The sequence below is a fragment of the Centrocercus urophasianus genome, unplaced genomic scaffold (genome assembly GCF_019232065.1).
Source record: "Centrocercus urophasianus isolate 14NV4802_14NV808 unplaced genomic scaffold, USGS_Curo_1.0 seq_11, whole genome shotgun sequence".
Classification (NCBI taxonomy): domain Eukaryota; kingdom Metazoa; phylum Chordata; class Aves; order Galliformes; family Phasianidae; genus Centrocercus; species Centrocercus urophasianus.
In genome coordinates this window covers 66,284,271-66,294,685 of record NW_024884253.1, presented here as the reverse complement: position 1 = coordinate 66,294,685, position 10,415 = coordinate 66,284,271, and positions in this window count along the sequence as shown.

The window sequence follows — 10,415 nt, the reverse complement described above, 5'->3', positions numbered from 1 at the left end:
TTTAGGTTGGATGTCAGGGGGAAGTTCTTTACAGAAAGAGTGGTGAGGTGCTGGAACAGGCTGGATGGGCCCCTGGGCAGCCTGGTCTAGTATTAAATGTGGAGGTTGGTGGCCCTGCGTGTGGCAGGGGGTTGGAGATTCGTGATCCTTGAGGTCCCTTCCAACCCCGGCCATTCTGTGATTCTTGATTCTGAATCTTACTTTAAGTGAACTGATACTATCTGTGGACTGAAACTTTGGTAATTTATGTAGTTTGTAAATTGATGGTTTAGATAAGTAAGTGTACTCGGCTGATAGGAAACTACAAGAGAAGAACAATTTGCATTTTTATGCTAATTTTTTTCTTTCTTGAAATGAAATGTTGATGTATTAGAAAGGTTGTTAAGGTGATGGTTAAGATGCAGATAAATTAAACCCCAGTCAGTCATGCATGTGTCTTCTCACTGTAGGAGTCTCTAATTTTTATTTCTAGGAAAAACGCCTACTGTGTAGTAGGCCTTGTGATGGTCTTAGAGACTCACAGTTACTTGTGTTTCTCTAAACTTGATTTTGGGGTTTGAAATTGTTGAGGCAAATGAGAATCAAAGCCACTTTGAAATCACATTTGTGATTACTGAATAAAAGAAATCTGCAACACAGCTGTGTATTTGAATACAGAAAATGCACATTGACTTGTTGTAAGAAATAAGATACATCAAGACCATTGTTACCGTGCATTATGATAGTTTAACATAAATTATGAATGAGAAGGGATTGAGATGCAGCTATGCATTCAAAATCCAGCTTCGGTACAGCTTTTTTTCCACAACTTTAAACAAAATAAAAAATCATTATGTGCTGATGCTGAAGATGCTGAAATGGCCAGTGTTTTTTTGTTTTGGGCATATTACAGTTATGGAGCACCATAGGCAACAAATACTAAGGCAAAGCACAAAACACACCAGATACTTTCTCATTAGACTGATTTGGCTGCCTGAAATCCTAACTTTGAAAATGACTTCCTTTCCCTTAGGTAACATTATTTTTTTCCTGTGATTTCTTCTCCTTTGGTAGTCAATTCTGGGGGCAGGACAGCCTGGGTCTTGCAGGGTCTAGTGCTAGAGGACTGTGGCAGCTCAGGAAGTTGGTGTCTTCTGAGGCAGCTGGCCGACTCACCAGCAGAGTGACATGATTTTTTTCCTTCTTCAGCTCTCCTGCACTGTTCCCACAGTATTTGTTTTGATGTTCAATACCAGGCTCAGGGATTTGTACCATCTTCAGAATTTCTTTCCTTGAAGTTTCCTTGAAGGCTGAAGAACAATTGACAGCTTTAACTGATTATGGGGTCCAATTTGTCTTGTTTCAAGTATCACCATGAAGTAACTCTATAGTTCCAGAATTGCTACTTCACCAGTGAGTCTTACTGTTCATCAGCCTCTACCCAGTCTAACTAGCATATGGTGGCCTTCTATCAGTACATAAGGTTTGGATAAATTCTTGAGATGTCTTGAACTTCTTGATTTGTTGGATATCAGTGAATTAAGTTTTAATCTAATTTGGAGTTGAACCTGCTTTGGGTTAGATGCTGATCCAAGTCATTAGTACAAGCAATGTATACTTTAATCCTATTGTATGAGCAGTGGCTGTTGCCTATGTGGAACCATGTGGTACAATTAAGAGATGATGAGATACGTGTGGTCATTTGCTGATGGCATAGTGTCTACCCTTGGATATTTCTAACTATCTTTGATGGGGAAATCCTGAGTAATCAGATATATATATATATATATATATATATATATATATATGTATACATATTATGTATACATACATATATATATTTGTTTAATCTTGAGCTATTTCTTTAGTGTTCTACCAATACCCAGTTATTTCTGATATGGTATATAAAAATCAATAGGGAATCTACAGTAAAAATATAACTGCAGTGTTTTCAGTATAATGGATATATTCAGCTGTATTCTTACTTTGCATAGTGGATCCAGCACAAAGTAAAAAGCTCAGGTTTTCTTTTATGAAGATGTTGGATAGACTGAGGTTAAGATGGCTGATGGCTGGTAGCTGTTTCCTACCAGTACAAATTGTAGGAATCTATCAGGAGAGATGACTCTGAATTCAAATGATGGAACAAATCAGTTAGTTGAGTATGTATTTCTGAAGTCATGTTGAATGGAGAGATAATGATCATATTGGAGATAGCAGGAAATATGTTCTCATCTAACCTGTTAAAACAATGTGTGAACTTTACTTTGAAGCTGTCTGGATTGATGAAACACCTCCAGGGACGTTTTCATTTACTTTGTGTGTATTATAAAAAAAAAAAAAAAAAAAAAAAAACTAGTTTCTTGTTTACAACGCTTGTTTATTAAGCGGTAATATTCAGCAGTAGACAGTAATTAATAGTATTCAGAGGAAAAAAACAAAAACTTACATCAGAGTAAATTTCAAATCCAGTGAACTTGCCTAGTGAGACAGGGTAAGTAATGGCATTTTACTGTCCTCCTCTTTGGGTCTTATTAACAGGTCTTTTTCTTCATTTTTTGCAAAGATAGTAAAACACAGTAGCTCTTTTTCTCTGACAGGTAGACTAAAATGAGATCTCGGTGTGGCACTTTCTTCACTACAATGAAATCTCTGAGAGGTTACTGGCAGAAGCAGTGTGTCAAGCTATCGAGATATTTCTGCTTGTGTGTTTTTTTGGTTTTTTTTTTTTTTTTTTTTTAGTTTCCTAACTAGCAGGAGATACCTTACACATCACAATAACAAGTCAGCAATATTTCTACTTTTGAATTGCTCTTTTTTTTTCTGTATATGAAAATATTGGTGCTAAGGAAATTCAGTACTGCTCTTTTCCATTGAAAAGACATCTTTCTATGCAAATGTTTCTGTGTATTTTCTTAGGATTTTCTGGGCATATATATATTCAGTGAAGCCTGTTTTTATAATTTTTGTGCAATGGAATTTTATCTGCTTACAGAACTTTGAGTATCTGGTTTTCAGCTTCTCTATCCTATTAGTACACCCTGTAATGCTTTTGCATGACAGCATAGGAACATACTGAATATCTGCCAGTAAAATTTCTAAGGTAAATTCCATGAGCATTGATAATAGATTTTGACTGTACTACAGCTGACTATGGGAGAAGTTAACTGTGCAGGTCAACATCCTATGGTAAATGAGATACTATGTTGTAGATAAGACTCAATTTTATGTAAGTGTCTTTAGTTTATGTGGCTATGATAGAAAAAATTATCCAATCCAGAAAGCAAAATTTGCCACAAGAACTTACAGAGTGCATTGTTTCCTATATCTTTGTGCTCTTCTTTCACCATCTTACTAGTTTGCATAGTCAGTGGCAATTCCCACTCACTGTTGAATAATATTAGTAAATATGTGGAAGGTTACTAGGTAAGGGCACTCAGGAGCATTGATGTTCTACCTCAGTGCCTGGATCCAATATCTGGCATCATAAACAGCTTGAGACAAACTGCATGAATAACATAGTTGTATCCATCCCTATAATTCACTGTGGGGCCAAGACAGTGTTTCCTTGATGAATATTCAACATATCTAGTAGCTATGAAATCCTTAATAGCGTTCCATTCTCTCTACCCAGTTCAGCCTTGAGATCAGCAGAAGCCCTCTGCCTGTTAATTCTTGGCTCTGCCTGTCCTCAATCATTTTTTTTCTCCTGATAATGGGAGGTGGCATAGTGAAGCAAACATCCAAGACCTGTGGTCCTAGCACATGCTCTGAATGGTAATAGTAGGATACTAACCATAAGGAGGAGACACGTAGGGAGTTACCTTTCCCAGGCTGAGCTGTGCAGAGGGAAGTCTTTTAGAAACTCTCAGCCCAGAGGCAAATAAAGGATCTGTTTCTTCCCTTGGAGCTGATAGATCCTTACATCCACTAAGAACAGATGCAGACATTTTTATTTCAATGCAAGATATTTTTAAGCATTGCAAAACATAATCCACTTATCACATGCTTTTGAACACCTTGCATCAGTCAGCTTGCTGACCTGTTTACTTATTCGTCCTGGTTAAGAGTAGGGTATTATTTAGATTTAAAAGCCTCTTATAATTGCATAAATCACTAGATGGAAAATGGAAGGATGGATAAATACAAGAAATAGAAAAATTCCTAAACAAAAAAAAAAAAGAGACATGCTTGTGTTTATACTGCTAAGAAGTAATAAAATTATCTGAAATGAAAGCTTATTTGATAAGGAAAAGTTATAAGGCTCATTGCCTATGGACCATTAAAGATCCATCATTGGTGTTGTAAGCTCAGGTCATACAATATTTCAGAAAGATAGAATACAAGAGGGAGACAAACCCTAGTAATTTTCATTAGATGTATATAATTAAAATAATAAAGTGAACAAATCTATTATGGTTTGTATTAGCACAGAGAAAGACTAATGGCCAAAATCAGAGATTAGTCTGAAGGAGTCTAAACTGTTGTAATTTACAGCTTACATAAAATCTCCCCTGGAGATCTGATCCATCATTTATTTAGAATCCTTTTATTCTAGCTGTGCAAAGGAGTCTTTAATTCTGGATGTGAAGTGTATTGTTGGCTCTGAGTCCCCCATAATAATGCCTGTGGCACAGAAGTCAGAACAGAAATTGCTGGAGCATTACTGTGTTTCTTGTATCTCCTGTTTGCAGCATCCTGGGCTAGAAAATTGGGCTCATGTCACTGAGCAGTCTCAATGGGTACATTTGCCCTGTGGCTCATCCAAAGGGATATTTGTGCTATATGTCACTCTTGGAGATAATGAAAAAATAAATGCTGAAGTAAAATTTAAATTATATTTAGTAGAAAGTGAAATGATAAGTATCTACCAAGAGAATAAAATTGGAATGGAAGAGATGTGGCCTCTAGATTACATCTTGGATTCAGGACATTATTAGTATTGTTTTATGTAAGATCAAAAAGCACCTGACATTTCCCAGTGGACTGAAATAAACTTGAGTAAAATATGAAGGACTCAGGAATGAATATCCTAGTTTATATAAATATCTTTTCAATGTTCCTGACTAAACATAGCATAAAATCACTAGGCCTGTTTACACAAGAATTAAAATCAACAACTATGTGAGAAGTGGAAGCAACAACAGTAGAAGACATAAATAATTAAAAGAACTGGAAGATACTAAATACAATAAAAATAACTCTATGCCAATAGGACTAAAATTAGACCTATATCCATGACTTTTTATGTGACAAAACTGAAAATTCACTGAAGAAAGAAGAAATGAAAAAATCAGATGTGGGGATCAGAAAAGATGATGAAGATAATGATAAGGGAGATAATTGCTCGGATGTTTCCCCTGTTATTTTTGCTGGAAAGATCAGGAAAGATATTTCATCTGATGTTGTTTGTGTATGCAGTATTCTGAATGATTTTGTAGTTGGTAAGCAGTGAAATGCTTCATAGAACTATTGTCAGGATACAGCAGGTTAAGGTAACAAGATAACAGTAAAAATAAGCCAAATATTGTGAAAGTTTCCTGTTCTTTTGTATGTCATAGTAAATTAGATCTCTAATGGGGTATCATAGCAGAGTTTTATTCAAGTTTATATGTCTGGTGGATCTGATTGGAGTTTAAACTCCAATCATTTCCACACCAAGAGAGAATTCTAATCTGGTGGCGTTGGGGAAGGCTGAAGCTGGTTTCTCTGGTGTTTTACAGTGATTACTGTTGCAAATAAGTGTGTTTTCTGAGGAAAGACAGATTTAGACAGTGTTTTGTCTTCATGCTGGTGCAAATGAAAAATGCATTTCCCAGAAAGCTTGCTAAGTTTGAAAGAGTGTTGAGAGCAGTACTGAAAGACAGGAAGTCTTCCAGTGGAACAGAGAACATAAGGAAGAGGGGAAAAAAGTAGTGTCAGCTTGTTTTAGTGATTCGCATGACTGGCCCTCATGTGAACTCATGTATTGGTAGGAGGAAAAAAAAAACAACGTTTTCTCTTACTCTCTCTATAAAAAAAACCCTCATGAGGAAAGGTCTACTTGTGCCTACGGCTGTCTCTGTTCCTTGGGCTAATGGAGAACCACAACTGCCCTTCACCACATCGGATTTTAAATCCTAAGCGTGCAAAGCACTTCCTCTATTTGCATCACATGTGCAGTTATCTCCTCTGACAGATGATACAAAAGGAGAACAAAGGCTGTTTTTTATTGCGTATATTGATACAACATCTTTCATTTGGAGACTGACATTTTGTGACAGGCTGGCAATACTACAGTTCAGATGGGGTCACGTGAAGTTTATGTAGAAGTAGTAAATATTTCCCAGGCACAATGTCTGAGATTGTCACAATTTAACAAGCGTTTCCTTGAGCAAGAGGCCAAGTGGGATATTGAACTGTGCCAAAAAACTAACTTTATGCACAACTCTAAACCTCTAGACAAAATAGTCATGTATTTTTTTCCTGAGGCAAAGCAGAAGCAATGTATGGGTAGATTTTATTATTATTATTATTAAACTTTGATTTATGAATTTTAACATTAAAAACAGCACTTTCAAGTAGATTGATCTTGAAATAAGCAAATATGTTGTCATTTATCCATATGCTTAATGGTATGCTACTTATAATTGTAATGATTGTTTGCTGTGCATAGTTTCAAATAAAGAAAAAATGCACAGATGTTTTTCTTATTTAAGTGCATTAAAATGCATACAGAATGTTTAGAAATGCAAATCCTTTAAATCAACAAGTTGACAAAATTAGGCTTTGTTCCAAGTTGTTGTAATAAGGCCTTTTGCATATAAATAAAAGAATGTGTTACAGAGAGAGAGAATAAGTCATCTGCAGAACAGCATTCAAGACAACTGGAATCTGAAAAGGGTGAAAACACAGGACTTTTGTAGTACTGAGTGGTTAGCAGGTTTGGAGAAGTAAATTCTCTGCAGTTATTTCTGTAGGTGATTGTACGGCAGCAGAATTATGTTGATGCATTTACCCTGCTGTAGTAGCATGGAAGGAATTTCCTCCTTTAATATCTTAGTACAAGAAGTCATATTGCATTGTTTTTATTTATGGCATTATTAGCTCAGTTAATACTATTGTGCCCCCTCTTAATCCTCAGTTTCTCTTGAATTTGAGGAAAAGCAGATGTTTTCCATGGGAACAGATGTTAAACTACTGCCAACTGTTTTGAAATGATCAAACCATACACACTTGAGGACCATGGTCATCTACACCATGTAGATGACCAGCCTAGTGCTGCTTATGGTAGAAATATTTACTCTCCTGGAAAATGCAGAAGGATACTAAAGTCTCACTAAATATAAATCTCAGGTGGTTATCTCCTGTAATGAAAGGTAGATTTGAGGATGCCAATGAGAAAAGTCTTAGGAAAAATCTGAGACAAGTAAGAAATGTGAGAATTATTCTTGGTAGAGGAAGCAACAGAAAGAAGGAAGGCTACAAAGAATAGGAAATGAGTGAGTTGAGGGTGGAGGTAAGGTTTTGATCACCAAATTACCTTGTTTTTATTGACCACTCCAGTTTTGTTGTATGATGTCTCATCTTTCCACGACTATAGCGGTAATGTTCTGTACAGGAAATCTAATGTGTAAGTAAAATAATGTTGATGAAGCCAAACTAGAGGGGAGTTTAGTCACTACATGATGTGGAATGCTACAATTGTTCTTGTGCCAGGGGTTTTGTGGTTTGGTAGTTTAGGTGGATGAGGCACTTAGCAAGAAATATCTGCAGTTGTGTTGTGGATCAATGGGATCTTTGCTAGCTCAGCAGCCTATCTGTTAGCTGTGAAGTTGGATTTAAGAAGGTTTCATTTGATTTTTCCCTACTTTTCTCTTTTTATGGTTGAGTAACTGAAATAATGAAGACAGTTACTCAGGAGATACTAGTACAATTCCCAAGTCTCTCAGGCAGAGTAATGAATATTCTTTGCTGCTGCAAACATAAAAAGTGGAAAGACACCAGAAAAATATGCAGTGAGGAAAGGCTTACATAAAAGACTTTTGTTAATACAAATCAGGTGAAATAGGCAGATATCTGTTTATCTGCAGCTGGCAGTTCTCTAGTCAGATTGTTTTAATCCTCCTATTCTAGCTGACAGTCATAGTAACACTGGATGTCACCATTTAGTGTTATTACAAACAGCACAACAATTAGTCTTTACCTGAATATATGAAAAATAGAGCCTAGAAGAAATGCTTTCTGTCTGTTTTGGTGACTTTTTTTTAAAGTTGCTAAAACCCCTAAAGATTTAATCTCAGACATGGTTACTGTTGTATTGCTGTTTCTGATATTTACTGCTAAAATCAGAGTCAAATGCTGCAGCGTAGAACTAATATGTTAGTACGGAGATTAACAAAATATTTTTTGTAACACATTATGGTAACTTTCCTGAGATTCAAATAGCTACAGGGGACAGAATTTCCTCTACGTTCTCCAAAGAACAGAATTATTCTGTGGAATGACTGATAAGTGTAATGATATACTGATTTTGTTAGCGCAGGTGTAGGATAGATAGGCCCAGGAAGAGTGAAGACAAGAACGCAAATTTTGTTTTATATTGTGGTTTTGTTTTACCTATCTGTAATAAATTCCTATTGGTACAAATAAAAGTGACACTTATTTCTGAGCAATTGTATTTTATATCCAGTTTGCTCTCATGGGGTAAGGTTCAGAAGAATGGAAACATCAAAATTTTGACAGAGCAAGTCTGTGTTTAAAAAATAAATAAATAAAAAGCATGTACCAATGAGACATCAGCTTCTTTCCTTCCCTACCTGGGCATATGCTTTTCCAGTGGGATCAGTTCTTTGTTCACTGTAACAAAGTATCTGTATGTATATTTACATGCACATTTGCATGCACGTTAGAACTTGAGCTTGGGAGGTAGACATTTTTATTCAGTAAAGTTTGAGCTTTGTCTACTGTAGAAAGAGATAAAATGACATGTGAGGCCAGTGAGCAGTGACAGATGAGTACTTAACTGTGAATAAAATGCTCCAGGAATTGCAGTTGGATAAAAAGCTGTACTAAGTAGTACCAAAAGTTTCACTCTTATCCTGTTTGTAACAGTGGTTGGGAAAAATGTTATTAGGCAGGAAAACTTCCCTTAATATTCCTCTGCTCTGCTGAACTACATGTTATCTTCAACTATTCAGTATTTATAAATGACGTTCTTCTTGAGTCTTAAATCTGTAAGATGCAGGGTGTCTTGCAATACAGACAATTTTTTGCCATACAGTTTCATGAGAAATTTCCTCCTAGTGTTGGATTTGAGCGTGGCTTCTACCTTCTTCTTGATTCTTGTCCAGTGAGAGCTGGACTCTAGTGCCATCCTCCTTGCAACCTGTAATTGAAAAGGATCTCTTTCGTATTGTCCTCTCTTGTTTCTTGCCTGGTTGAGTCCCAGTTCAATTCTTCCTCATGCACCTTGTAGCCTTTATGCGCTTCGTAGCCCTTCTGTGAACCTCTCAATTTTAGTCTTATGAGTGGGTGTATAGATCAAATATTCCTCTTCTGCTATCTGGTTTCTTGGAGTTTTATTGTCAGTGTTAAACTGTGTTTTGCTTCTCCTGGCATTTCCTGTGGAACTATTTTCTATTCTTCATGAGTCAGAGAGTTTCCATGGCTTTCTTCATAAGCTGTACAGTCTTATGTAAAACTTGGCTTTTCTTACTTTTCAGTTCACTTTTAACCTTCTTGTCTTTATAGACCAGCAACCTAATTCACTTATGGTTTAAATGAAATTCACCCTTCCTCTTTGGCTTCCTTTTACTCCAGAAGAGCTTTAAGTTTCATTGTAATCTTTTATGGGAAATGGACTATGATATGAAATATGTTTGTATAAAATATTCTCTGAAAATATGTAAACAAAAAGCACGGTAAATGTTTTAAAATGCAGCAGGGAATAGAATAGAAATAGAATAGAAACTTGATTTTATTGTTGTTGTTGTTCAGATATTTTTATTTCAGAATTAGATGATTAATCTATCCTTTATGTAACTCGACCAGAGAATGGTTGAGACAAATTTTACATAGGAGTTACTTACAGTACCTGAGACTTCAATTCTCTCCAGAAAAATCTGAGAATTAGATGAGAAAACTCACTGTAGCCTTCAATGCTATTTTCATGATGTATGAGTCTTGCTAGTAAGAAAGATTGAAAAAGAGTTAGATAATAATCCTACCTTTCGAAGAACTATACTTTCTGACTACTAAAAGAAGTAGTTCAATTACAAGCAGTTCTGCAGTAGAATATATTGGTTTTTTTTTTTAATTTGCTTTTTATGTAACACATAACATACAACAACATTTTCACTCTGAATAACCTTTATTTTTAATGGGAGAAGTCTCTTTCATGCAACTTAGTGGAAGGCCTTTTTAGATACCAGTTTCCCAGTCTGATGGTGAGCTAA